The 12,342-nt window shown below is 38.6% G+C and overlaps 1 protein-coding gene across 1 annotated transcript in view; it reads right to left on the reverse strand.

The window, feature by feature from the left end:
* Nucleotides 1–12,342, reverse strand: part of LOC308193336 (uncharacterized protein) — a 440,865-nt gene that overhangs the window by 295,082 nt on the left and 133,441 nt on the right. The window contains exons 8-9 of the mRNA XM_080587926.1: nt 9,774–10,800; nt 624–3,923 (exon numbers count right to left, since the gene is read on the reverse strand). The gene's annotated coding sequence lies outside the window, so the exon portion shown is untranslated. The remainder of the gene's footprint in view (nt 1–623; nt 3,924–9,773; nt 10,801–12,342) is intronic.

Below are 12,342 nucleotides of genomic sequence, written 5' to 3' on the forward strand. Positions count from 1 at the left end.
ACCTGAGGAAATTGAAGAAGTCACACGTGCATTAGTGTATTGCAGTGAGCTGTTTAGATTGGAATCAGGCTTGTGCTGAAATACTAGCATTGGACTACATTTGACTCTCAAAAAAGTCAATACTAGAACTACCACTGTCTTCACTGGTAAAAGAAAAAAATTAATCCTATTGTTTCTGCCAAGCTATGAGTAAGAGTGATTCTGCAGAGACAACAACGTACAAAATAAGCTTTCTTCTGTTTTTCAAGTGCTAAACACTAAGAGGAAACAACGTCCGGTCTCTTTTTTTTTTTTTTCGTTTCTCTTGCTTGCCTTTTTTTTTTAATATAAAATTATTGTTAGTCTACATTTAGGTTATACAAAAGAGTACTTATGCTGAGGAAATTATGAAAAATATAAGGTAAAGCTGAACACAGCTTTCAGGACAGAGCAGGTTGCAGTGAAAACCCTACTGGGAGTCACAAGGAGGATACAAAAATGCTGCAGAGCTTGCCTTATTTTTCCCTTGAACTTGTTCCAAGACTTTTTTGGTATCTGAGTAATAACAGGGATAAAGGCAAAAACAGGAGGCAATGACTTAATTCTCTTCCTAGCTGGAAAAAATTCTTTCAGCAGATCATTACCTCTGGGCTCCATATTGTCCCTTCTTGCAGCAGGGCACTGGAATGAGGAACTTCTTCTCAGGAAGCCGTAGCTGAAGTGCTGGGAGCCAGCATGTGGAAGATGCCCCAACGCTGGGGCGGACATGATTGTCGCTGCAAGTTCTGGAGATAACCCGGCTTAGGAGAACACACAGTGCCTTCTTCACAGCTCATCCATAAACCTCTTGCTTTTCTTTGGGCCCCCGTCTTTCTCCTGTGTGCATTGCCATGTATGCATAAACCAGGCTTTAGATGAAACGTGTATTTTAAGATCAATTGTTATCTTCTACCCAGTATTTTAGAAGGGCATTTTCCCATAGTCCCATACTTAATACAGAAATATCATCAAATAATGAATACTCCAGTTCAGGGATTCCATGCCTTTAATAACATTTATCAAGCAACTATCCAACATTTATCCAACTATCCAACTACCCTCAGCTTCCATTTTAAGATGTACCAGTGCCTCTTGAGAGAGCAGGCAATCACAGAGTTATAAAGACACCCTAAGGACATTGTCTAAAATAGTCATTATATATAATTTTTAATCCAAGTATTCACACTTATAAGTTTAATAGGCATTAAAGAAAAAAATAAAAATGAAATATTTTTACTCCTACAGAGAATTAAAATGTGAACTCGTTTTCTCTTATTTCCATTTTTCCCTCCTCTTCAGAGCCAGTGCTGAAGATGTAGGACTAAAGTCTTAGTCTGGTGTGAAAATTAACATCAGTGTCTCCAGCAGCCCTGGAAATGTTATCTGTACGTACCACCAATTTTCATCCACTTTCCACCGTGCTTCCAAATGACAGAAGTACTTATGGCAAAAGACAACAAAACAAAACACACAAAAAAACCAACAACAACAAAAACACCTGAATCTTTAAAAGGAAGGACAACATGATAATCTTTTGTTTGCTCTGCCATACACCTGGTAGTCTACTGAAGCAAGTGGGATTGTACACTGACTCTGGCTGGACTATGTGTGTCTATTTCTGGAAGAATTAAACACTGTTTTATTAAAGACCAGAAGAGAGAATACGTACTTTTCAGCACTCCCCATGATCTGATGTGCATTTCTACAAACCTAGACTCTTTACACGAAGCAGCATTGTTTAGAAAACAGTACTGTGTTTCCTCCCTAGCCACATTTTCTTACAGAAGAAGGCCAACCTTTATATGAAAGCTAACCAAGCTTGAGAGAAAATTCTTTCTTAATTTTTGCATGCTTCTCCTCAGAGATGCCAGGAACAAGTTTCACCTCCTGTCGGGAGAGGATGCAGCGCCCATGGCACGGAGTGCTGGAGATCCCACAGACATAGCCAGCCATCTTCTGCCAGTTGTCCTCACTGAGATCACGCTTGGCACCAACACAAAAACATCAATGTGGTCAGCTTCCCTTAGGCTCTCCCAAGGGCCTGATCATGGATTTTCCCTTTTCCAGTCACAGGCACAAGATGTGCCTGGAACAGCCCTCAGATGGTTTAGAGAAGATTAAAATTGAGAGAAAATGTCCTAAGAGATTCAGAACTGTATGTTGTCTTGATGCCACTTGATAAAACATGTTCCCTTGTGCCTTACACAGCTGCTGGTTTCACTTCACACATGCACCAGCATCCTGCCAACAAGACACCTAGAAATGACCTTCAATGTTGGCAGCGGTGCTCTAACACACTTCTTCATACCCATGGCTGTGTAGGAGGTGCACTCGTGAGACCACCATCCTAGTTCTCTCTAACTTTATCCTGTCACCGTTAAGCTTTTTCCACGGTAAGCCTACACATTGGTTGTGGAATTCCACAGCTTGTGAAGACCATATTTCTTCACTGATGCCGAACCCACAGCATCGCATCAGTCTTTGCTCTTGATTTCATAGCATTTCATTACCCTAATTCCATTCTACCAATTTACCATGTTTTCATCAAGGCCTCTCAAACACTGTGGAGTTTGGTCAGCATGGATTGATAAACATTAGTATTATGCCCACTCAAAAGCAAACAATGGTACATTTGCGCTCTTACAACATGCCACAGCCAGCCACAATTGATTGGCAACACCATCTACATTTAAGACCTGCTTCTATAGTCTTTCCCTGTAGGTTTGCTGTCTGTGCACACATACCATCTACAGTTCAGGGATACCATCCATCATCCATAAATGCCATGGAAACTGTGGATTATGCAAAATTTTATCTCTGGTAGCGAGAGAAGGCTTCTTGGATCCATGGTGTCAGACAATTACTAAGAGCTGCAGGAGACAGACTTGAAACACACTGTAAGTAAAAACAGTTAGACAAAAATAGCAGACATACCTTTCATTGCCATTTACATTGACTGGATTCAACATCCACTTAATTTTAACAGGTTTATGATTACAATCACAATGTAAGTCAAGAAGCAATTGTGAGGGTGGGAAGAAGAAAAGCATGGACAGCATATTGGCAGTATGTACAACCCTGCTGTTTTATTTGTTAAGTGTAAATGTTAAAGGTTTCCTATTTCAAGTCCAGAACTTCCAAAAACACATTTAATCTTTGCAAAATTTCCCAACAAACAGAAGATGAGAAAACATCGATAATTCTGAAAATCTCCAGCCGAGTTGTACTCCTGAACAAACTGTAGCTTTAAAACCTAAATATTAATTGGGGCACTGAATCCGTCATCGCATCACCATTCAAAAAAAACACCATTCAAATTCTGTGAAATGAACTCACAACTTTGATTTCTCCATGTTATGCTCATCTTTGATTAAGAGTTGCTCATGCTGAAGATATGCTCAGCAAGAAAAAATAAATAATACAAGTCATTTTAGTTAATCAGCACTAATTCTGATGTACATTAATCATATGCTGTTACTAGCATCATTACAGAGAAAACAAAAATAGGACTTTCCTTCTCAAAAGAAAAAAAATTACCTTGTATTGTCACCAACGTATATTACCTTCTACAACTAAATGCTTCTTATCAACATCTATTACACAGAATAAGCGTAATTTCAATAGAGTTATAGCTACTTTGTGTGCCTGTGAAATGAGTATGACACCTGAAGTTTTGGACCAGTTTCCATGATCTTCAATGACACAGAACAAGACTTAACAGTAATAACCCTGTAGTCCCTGATGATAAATGATGAAGAGCTTTATTTTCCTTTAATTTGATGAATCACCACAGAGATGCATATTCACATCATGTACCTTAACAGGAGTAGGCCTTCTATGTCATCAATGAAAACAAGTCGGGTCCCAGTCGGGCACTGTGAAGTTTCTTGTGGATGTTGTATTAACTTTAACAAACACACATAAGTAAACATATATAAAAATATTTTAGTTGTCTAAAATGAGTCTGTGTGAACAAGACTTATTAACTAACAACTATCAAGTTATTTCCAAAATCTACAAAAACGCACGTTTCTTTCAAGATTAAAAAAAAAAAGCAACTTTGTTATTGCAGTGTAATAAACAAATAATGTCATGTCATCATACTGTGCCATGTATCGTGTTTCATCAAATATGATATATAATCACACATTTCACAAATGCTATGTAGAAAAGTGAGATAATCACTTTCAGCAGACTCAACTATAGTCATCTGAGGAAAATCAAAATATTATGTTTGTCCTATGGCAGAGAAATGTCACATATAAAGAATATATTCTAACAGAACTTGTTCTGTGTGGAAGAGTTAAATTTCTCCCAGAGTTTTACACATGCTTCCTGGTATCTGTGTAGGTGCTTTATAGTTTAGGTTATGTCAGTTTTGAAAAACAAAATATAGCATCAAAATATGCATTTAAGATGTAAAAACTGTTCTAAACGCTAAAATGACAAACTAGGAAACAAAAAAAAAAGATTGTCTTTCTAGACACCGATACAAGTTTCTGATTTGAGTGGGTGTTTAATACTAGCGTATCCTCACCCTAAAACAAGTGGTAAGGCATATAAACCTTGTGAATTAAAAAGTAAATTCTGCAGCATCTTTTAGATCAGACAAGAAATGCTTCAAGGGAAAGAGATATTAGCAAGCAGCACTTGCTCAGAAGAGATGGAGTGACCCCCTTGCATACTTACATCTCAGGTCATGTCAGCTCCTTGCTTCTGCCATACTTCTTATCTTTCCACACCTTCTAGTAGATAGCAAGAAGTGCTTTCACTCTGAACTTCCCAAGGTGTGTTTTCTGTCAGCAGAATACAAGTTCCACCTTGAGAGCAGAGCTGAAGCAATGCATGGCCGCAGGAGCTGCAGCCACGGAGCTGGCACATCGCTTCAAAACCTGCCCACTACAGTCATGTTATAATCTCCCATTAGAATGAGTCTTCTCAAACTTTACTGCAATAGAAGATGCACTTTCTTCTCCAATGTGCCTTGCATGGGCTAAGGTTATAATGCAGACATGAGAAACGAAGGTGCTGTGCATCTTCTTGTGCACGACTCTCCTTCTCCCAGGGCAAAGAAACAGGAGCAGTAGGATCAAGCTACCGGTGGCTGCTGCTTGTTGCTGGGTACTGTCCCAGCCCCAAACAACTTGCTGCCTTTTTTGCTTGTGTCCTGCAAAATCACAGTACCTGTCCTCTGAATTGGCGCTGCATCTTTGAAACAGCCTACGCTGTAAGACCACTGCAATTTGTCACAAACTCGAGATAAAACAAATCATTGGTTACAACAGCTAAATGCTTTGTCTCCATCTTTTTCCAGTCTGAACAAATGGCATTACTTAATTTATCAGGTATTCTTATAAATGGCCTCTTGTACGAATCTGTGCAGGAGCTCACGTGGTCTTCAGCTTAGGAGGTAAGATGTGAGTGAAAGTACCTCTTAACTAAAATAAACTTAATAATTATAAAAATAATTAGTGGACCTTTAATACTTTTCTTTTAATAGAGAATATTTTTCTCACAAAAAGGGACACTTTTTCAGCAAAATAAACTTTTTTTTCCCATGATTTTGGTTTGTTTTATATTAGCAAACAATTACTATTTAGTAAAATGACAAAGATGAAAGTAAAATACTTCATGCTATATGAACGATAGAAAAGGGTCATTTCTTTAAGTTTTGTAGGTGGCTAGAAAGAGAAAAGAAGAAAAAAAGAATATTCTCACAAACATCCTGAAAAGGCTGATACTTTATCTTATACCTAGAGAATTAAGTATTTATAATCTTTTCATAATATAAAGAGTATTATTTATACATATTTTTCCCTCCACCACTTAATTATCAATCCTATATTATTCAGAGAAACACTGGCACTAAAATAAAACACAACTTTGGCTTCCTAAACGTTTTTGTTAATATTTATTGGTCTAGATGTACAACATTAGGCTACCTCAGCAAATGAAAACTCCCAGTCTAGAAGTCTAAGGTTTCATAATTTTTACAGATATGTGCAAGGACAATGTTTTTTAATATATGAGAAAGTTAAATAAAATATATCACCTTTCTCTAACACTATCTCAACCATAATTGCACTGAAATTCTTATCACTTCAATAACTAACAGTATCTTATCATGTAAATGCTTCTACATGACAATTAAGATCTCGGTTTGCCTTCAAGTAAATTTAAAGAGCTGTCTTTAATAAAACAGAATAAAGCTAAGAGATGTCAAGTATCATCTCTCAACTACCAAGCACCCCCATGCTTACACAAAATTATACAGGATTAGCTTGCCTGGCAGTTTTAAAGCTACAATCTGGACTTTGTCAACTTTTTGGCACTAAAACTAAAATGAAAACCAAGAAGATTACAGCTGGCAGTGTCATTTTAATAGCAAGTTTGCTGAACAGCATTCCAGAGAGTTCAGCTTCACCTGACATAAACCCCTGGATCTGAAAGTCTAACTCGGTGCCTGAAGACTGCCAGGGGCCAGGAGGCCACTGACTGCAGCGAACAGTGGCATTTCCAAGCCCTGTTTGGCTCCCAAAAACACATGCCAGCTGCAGCGGGCAGCGGAACAACGGGCCAGCTCCCTCCTGGTGCTGGAGCTCGCTGGCAGTGGGACAGGGTAGGAAGCGTGTGACCTGACAGTGCTGGTCGGAGACCTGAGCCTTACCGAGGGGAAGGTGAACGAAACGTGCTGCTGCTGTGAGAGCTGCCTGAGCCCGGCAGAGGTCCTTTATGACCTGAGAAAATTCGGGCACATTCACCCCGGCATGCTGTAAGCGCAGGAAAAGCCATTTTTCTGCTCAGGGCAGAAAGCACTACAAATTAGCTGGGGAGACAGAGCGAGGAGGCAAAGGTGGAGTGCAGAAGGGACGACTGCTGCATCGCCTGGTGGCACGCAGCACAGACCATTCTCCTAAATTGCATCAGAAAGCTCTGGCAAAACTTCTGTTCCCTTGAAGTCTTCTTTGAATTCTGCCTCTATTTTGGACTTGTGCTTTAAAAGTAAAATCCAGCACTGACAGCACATTGCTGGCTGATTTATAGAACAGTTGGTATAACTTCCCAAACAGGGTTACAGTGCCTTAGATTTAGGGCCAAATTTTGTTCTTATAAAACTATTCATCATTTCCCCAAACACTCTCAGAAAGGAACTCCAGCAGTGTCCAAAAGCAGGGCTGTGGCAGCAGCCTCCAGGCTCACCGAGCAATCAGCTTCAACGAAGGAGAAGTGTGGGGAAGGAAACAACTTTACACACATTTCCCTACTCACAGATCTAAATCAGAACTTTCTGCCCAAATCAAGGTGTTCTATAATATATATCCCCATTCTTTAACAAACATATGCAAGCAGTGGAGAAAGAAACTACAAACTATATACATAATGATAGAGGGTGAAAGAAAAAAAAAAAAAGGAAAAAGCGTAATTGAGACAGAAGGAAATAATCCTCCCAGCCTAGTGCTTGGTCTTAGAATGAGCATGAAGGAGGACTTAATATTTGAATCTATGTTGGATGAAGAAAATTAAACAATTTTTTAAAAGGCAAGTCTACACAAGCTTATAAAATGCTTTCTTAGAATGAGTTACACGAGCAACAGATATAAGTAGAAATCTGAAGTTTGATGCCTCAAAAACTATATACTTTCATCCTTATCCCCAAGAAGTGGAAGAGAAACAGTTACCAAAGGGGGAAAAAAAAAAAAAAAAAGGAAAGAAAAGAAAAGAACAATGCATAATTCAGAGTCAGAAATATTAGCCCTTGCCAACTGGACAGCTACACGAGTCTCTCCAGTGGTTTATTCAGAATTTCCTCAAGTGAAAGAAGACGGTTTGTTAAAAATGACACCTTGGGGATGCATATATAATCCCTCTCTGACTTCCATGTCATGTTTCCTCAGTTTACTTCAAGTCAAAATAAATTTTTCAAAATAATTTTTTTCCCTTGCTCCTAGCCCTGTAGGGTCAACCCTGCTAATGAAAATCAAGCTGTCTTTTTTCTGCTATCAACAATAGTCAGATAACAAAATACAGGTTCTGAACTTGGCATGTTTATTGTTGGTGATGATGTATAAGCTGATAGCAGACAGCTTCATTTTCTTTAAGCTGGGCTGACCCTGCAGAGAGAACTGAAAAAAAAAAAACTTAGTTTTGACTAGTAGTAAAACAGTTGAGCAAACATGACATGACATGGATGTCAGAGTGCATAATATAACTGCATGAACTTCAGTAACATCAAGAGAATATATGGAAATGTTAAAATTTATGTAACTAACCTTTGGAATATGGTTTATGATCTTTCATGTTTTAATTACAGATATTAATATGCTGATCAGAGACAAATCAAAACTGAAAGAGAACCAGAAAAGATGCCTGCTCAAAAAAAAAAAAAATCTTTTTTTTTTCCTGTGTAACTTCTGAAGTACACTTGTAAAGCTTTATAGTACATGGCACAAACTACACAACAATGAGAATAAAAATAACGTGCAACTGTTGTAATTTGCACGTACCAGGATATGTAGAATAACATCAGGGTTATTGCAGGTGACCCATAAAACGGCAGCACTCCCGTAACAGCTTTAGAACCTCGCTGAAACAACTGTGCAATTACAGAACTTTCAACAGCAAGCAGGGTTTAAAGTTATCATGTAACAGCATGAAATTACACAGAAATTACAGTTTAGTGTTGCTACTAGTTTGCAACAGATCAGGAGTCCTCTACCATGCCCTCCGGTGGGAGAAACTGATGCCATGGCTAATTCTAAAACGAAAAGTTGTCAGTGCCCTGGGGTACCGCTCCACAGGCGCTTTGCTTCCCAGCCCAGAGCAGCCAGGCTGGCAGTCCGTCACCTTTCTGTGCATCCACACCCATAGAGAAATCACAGCCCCCCGCAAGGAGTCAGCAGCTCTGTGCCTCATTGGGGTGCACCAACTTTGTTCTTTTGGGCTAAAAACTGCAAGCTTCCAACTTCCTACCCACGCTCACAAAAGTCTGAGAGTGTGGGGAAGGGGCTGATGGAAAATAATAAGAAATCTCTTCCCTCCTATATTCATGGGACAGCACAAAATAAAGATGAAAATAGAAACACAAATATCCAGTTCCAACAAGTCAACCTAGCAAAGGATATTCAAGGCCTAAACATATTTTTCTTCAGAAGTGTTGATCCCAATGAATCCTACCACTCCACAACTGATTTCTGCCTTTCACTGATTTTTTTTTCTGGTAAGAACTGGATAATAAGGTGATGTGGCCTTTGACTACAGTCATATGAGCTAGGATCCAGAGTTTCACAGCAACATACTTCATCAAGACATCTCAAGAAAATAAGGAATTACAGCTTAGAAATAACATCGAACTGCTGTGTTACATGGAAGGACTTTACTAGAAAAGATAGGCATACACTGGTATAAATTTCTGCAGAGATGTGTTTAGGAAAAAAGGTCTGTAGGGTGAGGTAGTATCTTTTTTTAGATGTACAAAATGCTAATTAATTTTACTTAAGAATATGATTTCTACATTTGAAGAAATCAATTGCCTTTTCTCATAAATTTTAGAATTCCTCGTACAAAACAAAAAATATCTTCTAAAGTCTGAAAAGTTACAGTTCTTTGGGGTATAGCCATTCACAAAATATCCACCAAAATCAGTAGGAATTTCTGTTACGGAAGCACTCCAGCACAAAATTTTCAATAGACACTGCCTTGTACACCCAGACCACACAAAATGTGCACCAGCATGGATGGGGATAAGACATACTTACTTGAGAAGCAACTCGGCTACCATACTCTTCTAAATATACAGTGATAAAGATTTGGTGGAGTTATTTATTGGTGCTACCCATTGAATTCTAAAATAAATGAGATATATTTTGATTATTTTTATGATAGTCTTGGACTCCCTCCAAGTGCAACATGGCTTCTTTTTTTAATAGAGAGATTTGGACGGAATTGTAAGATGCTCTTAAATAGCTAACGTAATTACTGAATCTACTATAAAACAGTTCCTTTTCTTTTGATTCCCTACAAAGTAAGGACTAAACCCTCACTTTCACCATTTTTTCTTTCTGAGTAATGGTCAACAGAAACATCACTTCACTGAGTAGAAAACTCTTGCATGTTGATAAAAAGCAGAGACTTGCACAAGGGCTGAAAGCAATCTTGGGCATCTGAAACAAGCAATTGCTCAAAAGAATCCAAGTGCCAAGGGGATGATCTGCAGCTGCCTTGAGGTCTGGGCATTTGCTTTTTTTCTAAAAGCTTGTTTGCAGAAGACATTCTTTTAAGTTGTATCACGTGGCTAAGGTAAATGATCCAACAACACATTACAAGAAAAACTTGGCCAGGCCTTGTCAGACGTACTGAAATCATTCAGTGTGCTTTAGCACACTAAGTTCAGATCAACTCAGCTCAACTAACAGGAGCTGAGAGAAAAGATAAGTTAGGATTCCTGGACTTGGTGTAGCAGAGAGACCCTACACTTAAAATAAATTGGGGGGGATCCCTTAAAACCAAATTGTTTGTGTGAGCCACTGTATATATGATGAACAACAAAAGAAACGTGCACTGTATGCTACACTTCTTAAGTTACAATGAATTGTCCCTTGCTTCCTCTGACTGCCAAAACCAATTTATTTTTGACTTTGTTCACAGTTAGAACCAAGAGCACATGACTCACCCATACAAGGTGGCAACCATTTACATTTGTTGATGTTCTGTTCCCAAACAATAAAATTGTTCTGTTGGCTCAGACTCTGTTTTCAGCGCAGCCTGGCGGCTTCTTGTTTTCTTCTGCCATTGAGAAAAAACAAAAACAAAAAAAACACTGCTGTCTCTTGCTCAAAAGTTTGTTGTTCTTCAGGTCTCCTTTCTCCTGACCCAACCCACCCCTGCTGTGAAAGCTCCCAGCAGGAGGTGCTGATACCATCTGACTAGGTTTAGGCTCATCAGCAAGACTCAGCAACCTTGACAAGTGAGGACAGAGCTTCAGTGCCTTTCCCATAAGAGTCCCCAAATGCCTCGGAAAGGAGCCTCTTCTTGTCGGCCCCTTCCCTAGCCTTGCAAGAGGATTCCCTTTGTACTGCTGACATCGCTTGCTCCAAGCCCAGACGGATGTTCATTTGGACAAGATGGGCTGAGTCAACCCTTGGGTTGTTAAATTTGAAGTAAACCAATACTTGTACATGTTGGAATATGCATTAGAGAAACTGGGATTTCAGTACCAAGTCAGAGTAAGTCATTATCAGCCCCAAAAGGCTCATTAGCAACTGTTCTGAGGACAGATTTTTCCTGGATTAATCATGTTCATTTTCCATCTTTAAGATAAGATTCTCTATTAAGAAAAGTGAGCAGAGCTTTTTGAGTCCTTGAATTAGCTTAGCTTGACTGAAGGTAAACCTATGCTAACTTACCCCAAAAAGAGATAGTAATTGTATTACCTGAAAACATTTTGTTTTCCTCAAAGTGAGCAACAGGTATTGTCCACAACAGCTTTCAAAGGGAATATCATCTATGTTATACTTTAAATACTGAATTCAACCATTTTTTCATGTTGGTCTATTTAAAAAATATTGAGCAAAATTTTTTCAACCTCTCTAATTCTTGACCCCAAAAGAGGAAAGGCCTTTATTTGCTCGATTTTTTATTTTGGCTTGGCTAAGCATTTAGCACCAGAATTCTGCCTCCAGGATAAAAGTTGCAACAAGTTCTGCATTAGAAAACTAGGGGTTATAATATAAGTACTTTGTAAAAAACTATAAACTTTTCTAATGTGATATAAACATTATACATATGATGATATATGCAATATGACCATGCAAAAAAAAAAAAAAAAAAAAAACTTTGCAGTTTGGCAACTGTACACACTAGAGGCAACTTAACTATGCTCTATCTTACTTTCACAAATCCACATTTTCTTGTATAAAAATATTTTTGAAAAGGTCTTGTGTTTATAAAAAAGACTCTTATGGGATAAGGTTACTGCACAGAAATGCATTCGACATAAATATACTTACAGCCCTGTCAGCCCCTTCAGCTCCTGCTGTGCACCATATCAGCATAACACACATTGGTGGGCAGGCTTGTAAGCAAGGGTGAAGCAACCCACATGAACCAACAGGAGTGGGAAGAAAAAAAAAAAAAGAAAAGCTGGCACCAAGCACACACTTCTCTGGATCCCTGAGATGAAGTACAAATAATGGTGCTAACAATTCAGCCACCATAAAACAGCCACTAGCAGCTTTGTGATGAGAATTGCACAAATACAAGAGCAACAGAAGAAACAAGGAGGAACTCAAGAAAACTGGTCAGCCTCCAGCTATAAGAGAATTGCAG

Source organism: Anser brachyrhynchus (genome assembly GCF_964034855.1).
Source record: "Anser brachyrhynchus genome assembly, chromosome: 3".
Lineage (NCBI taxonomy): Eukaryota > Metazoa > Chordata > Aves > Anseriformes > Anatidae > Anser > Anser brachyrhynchus.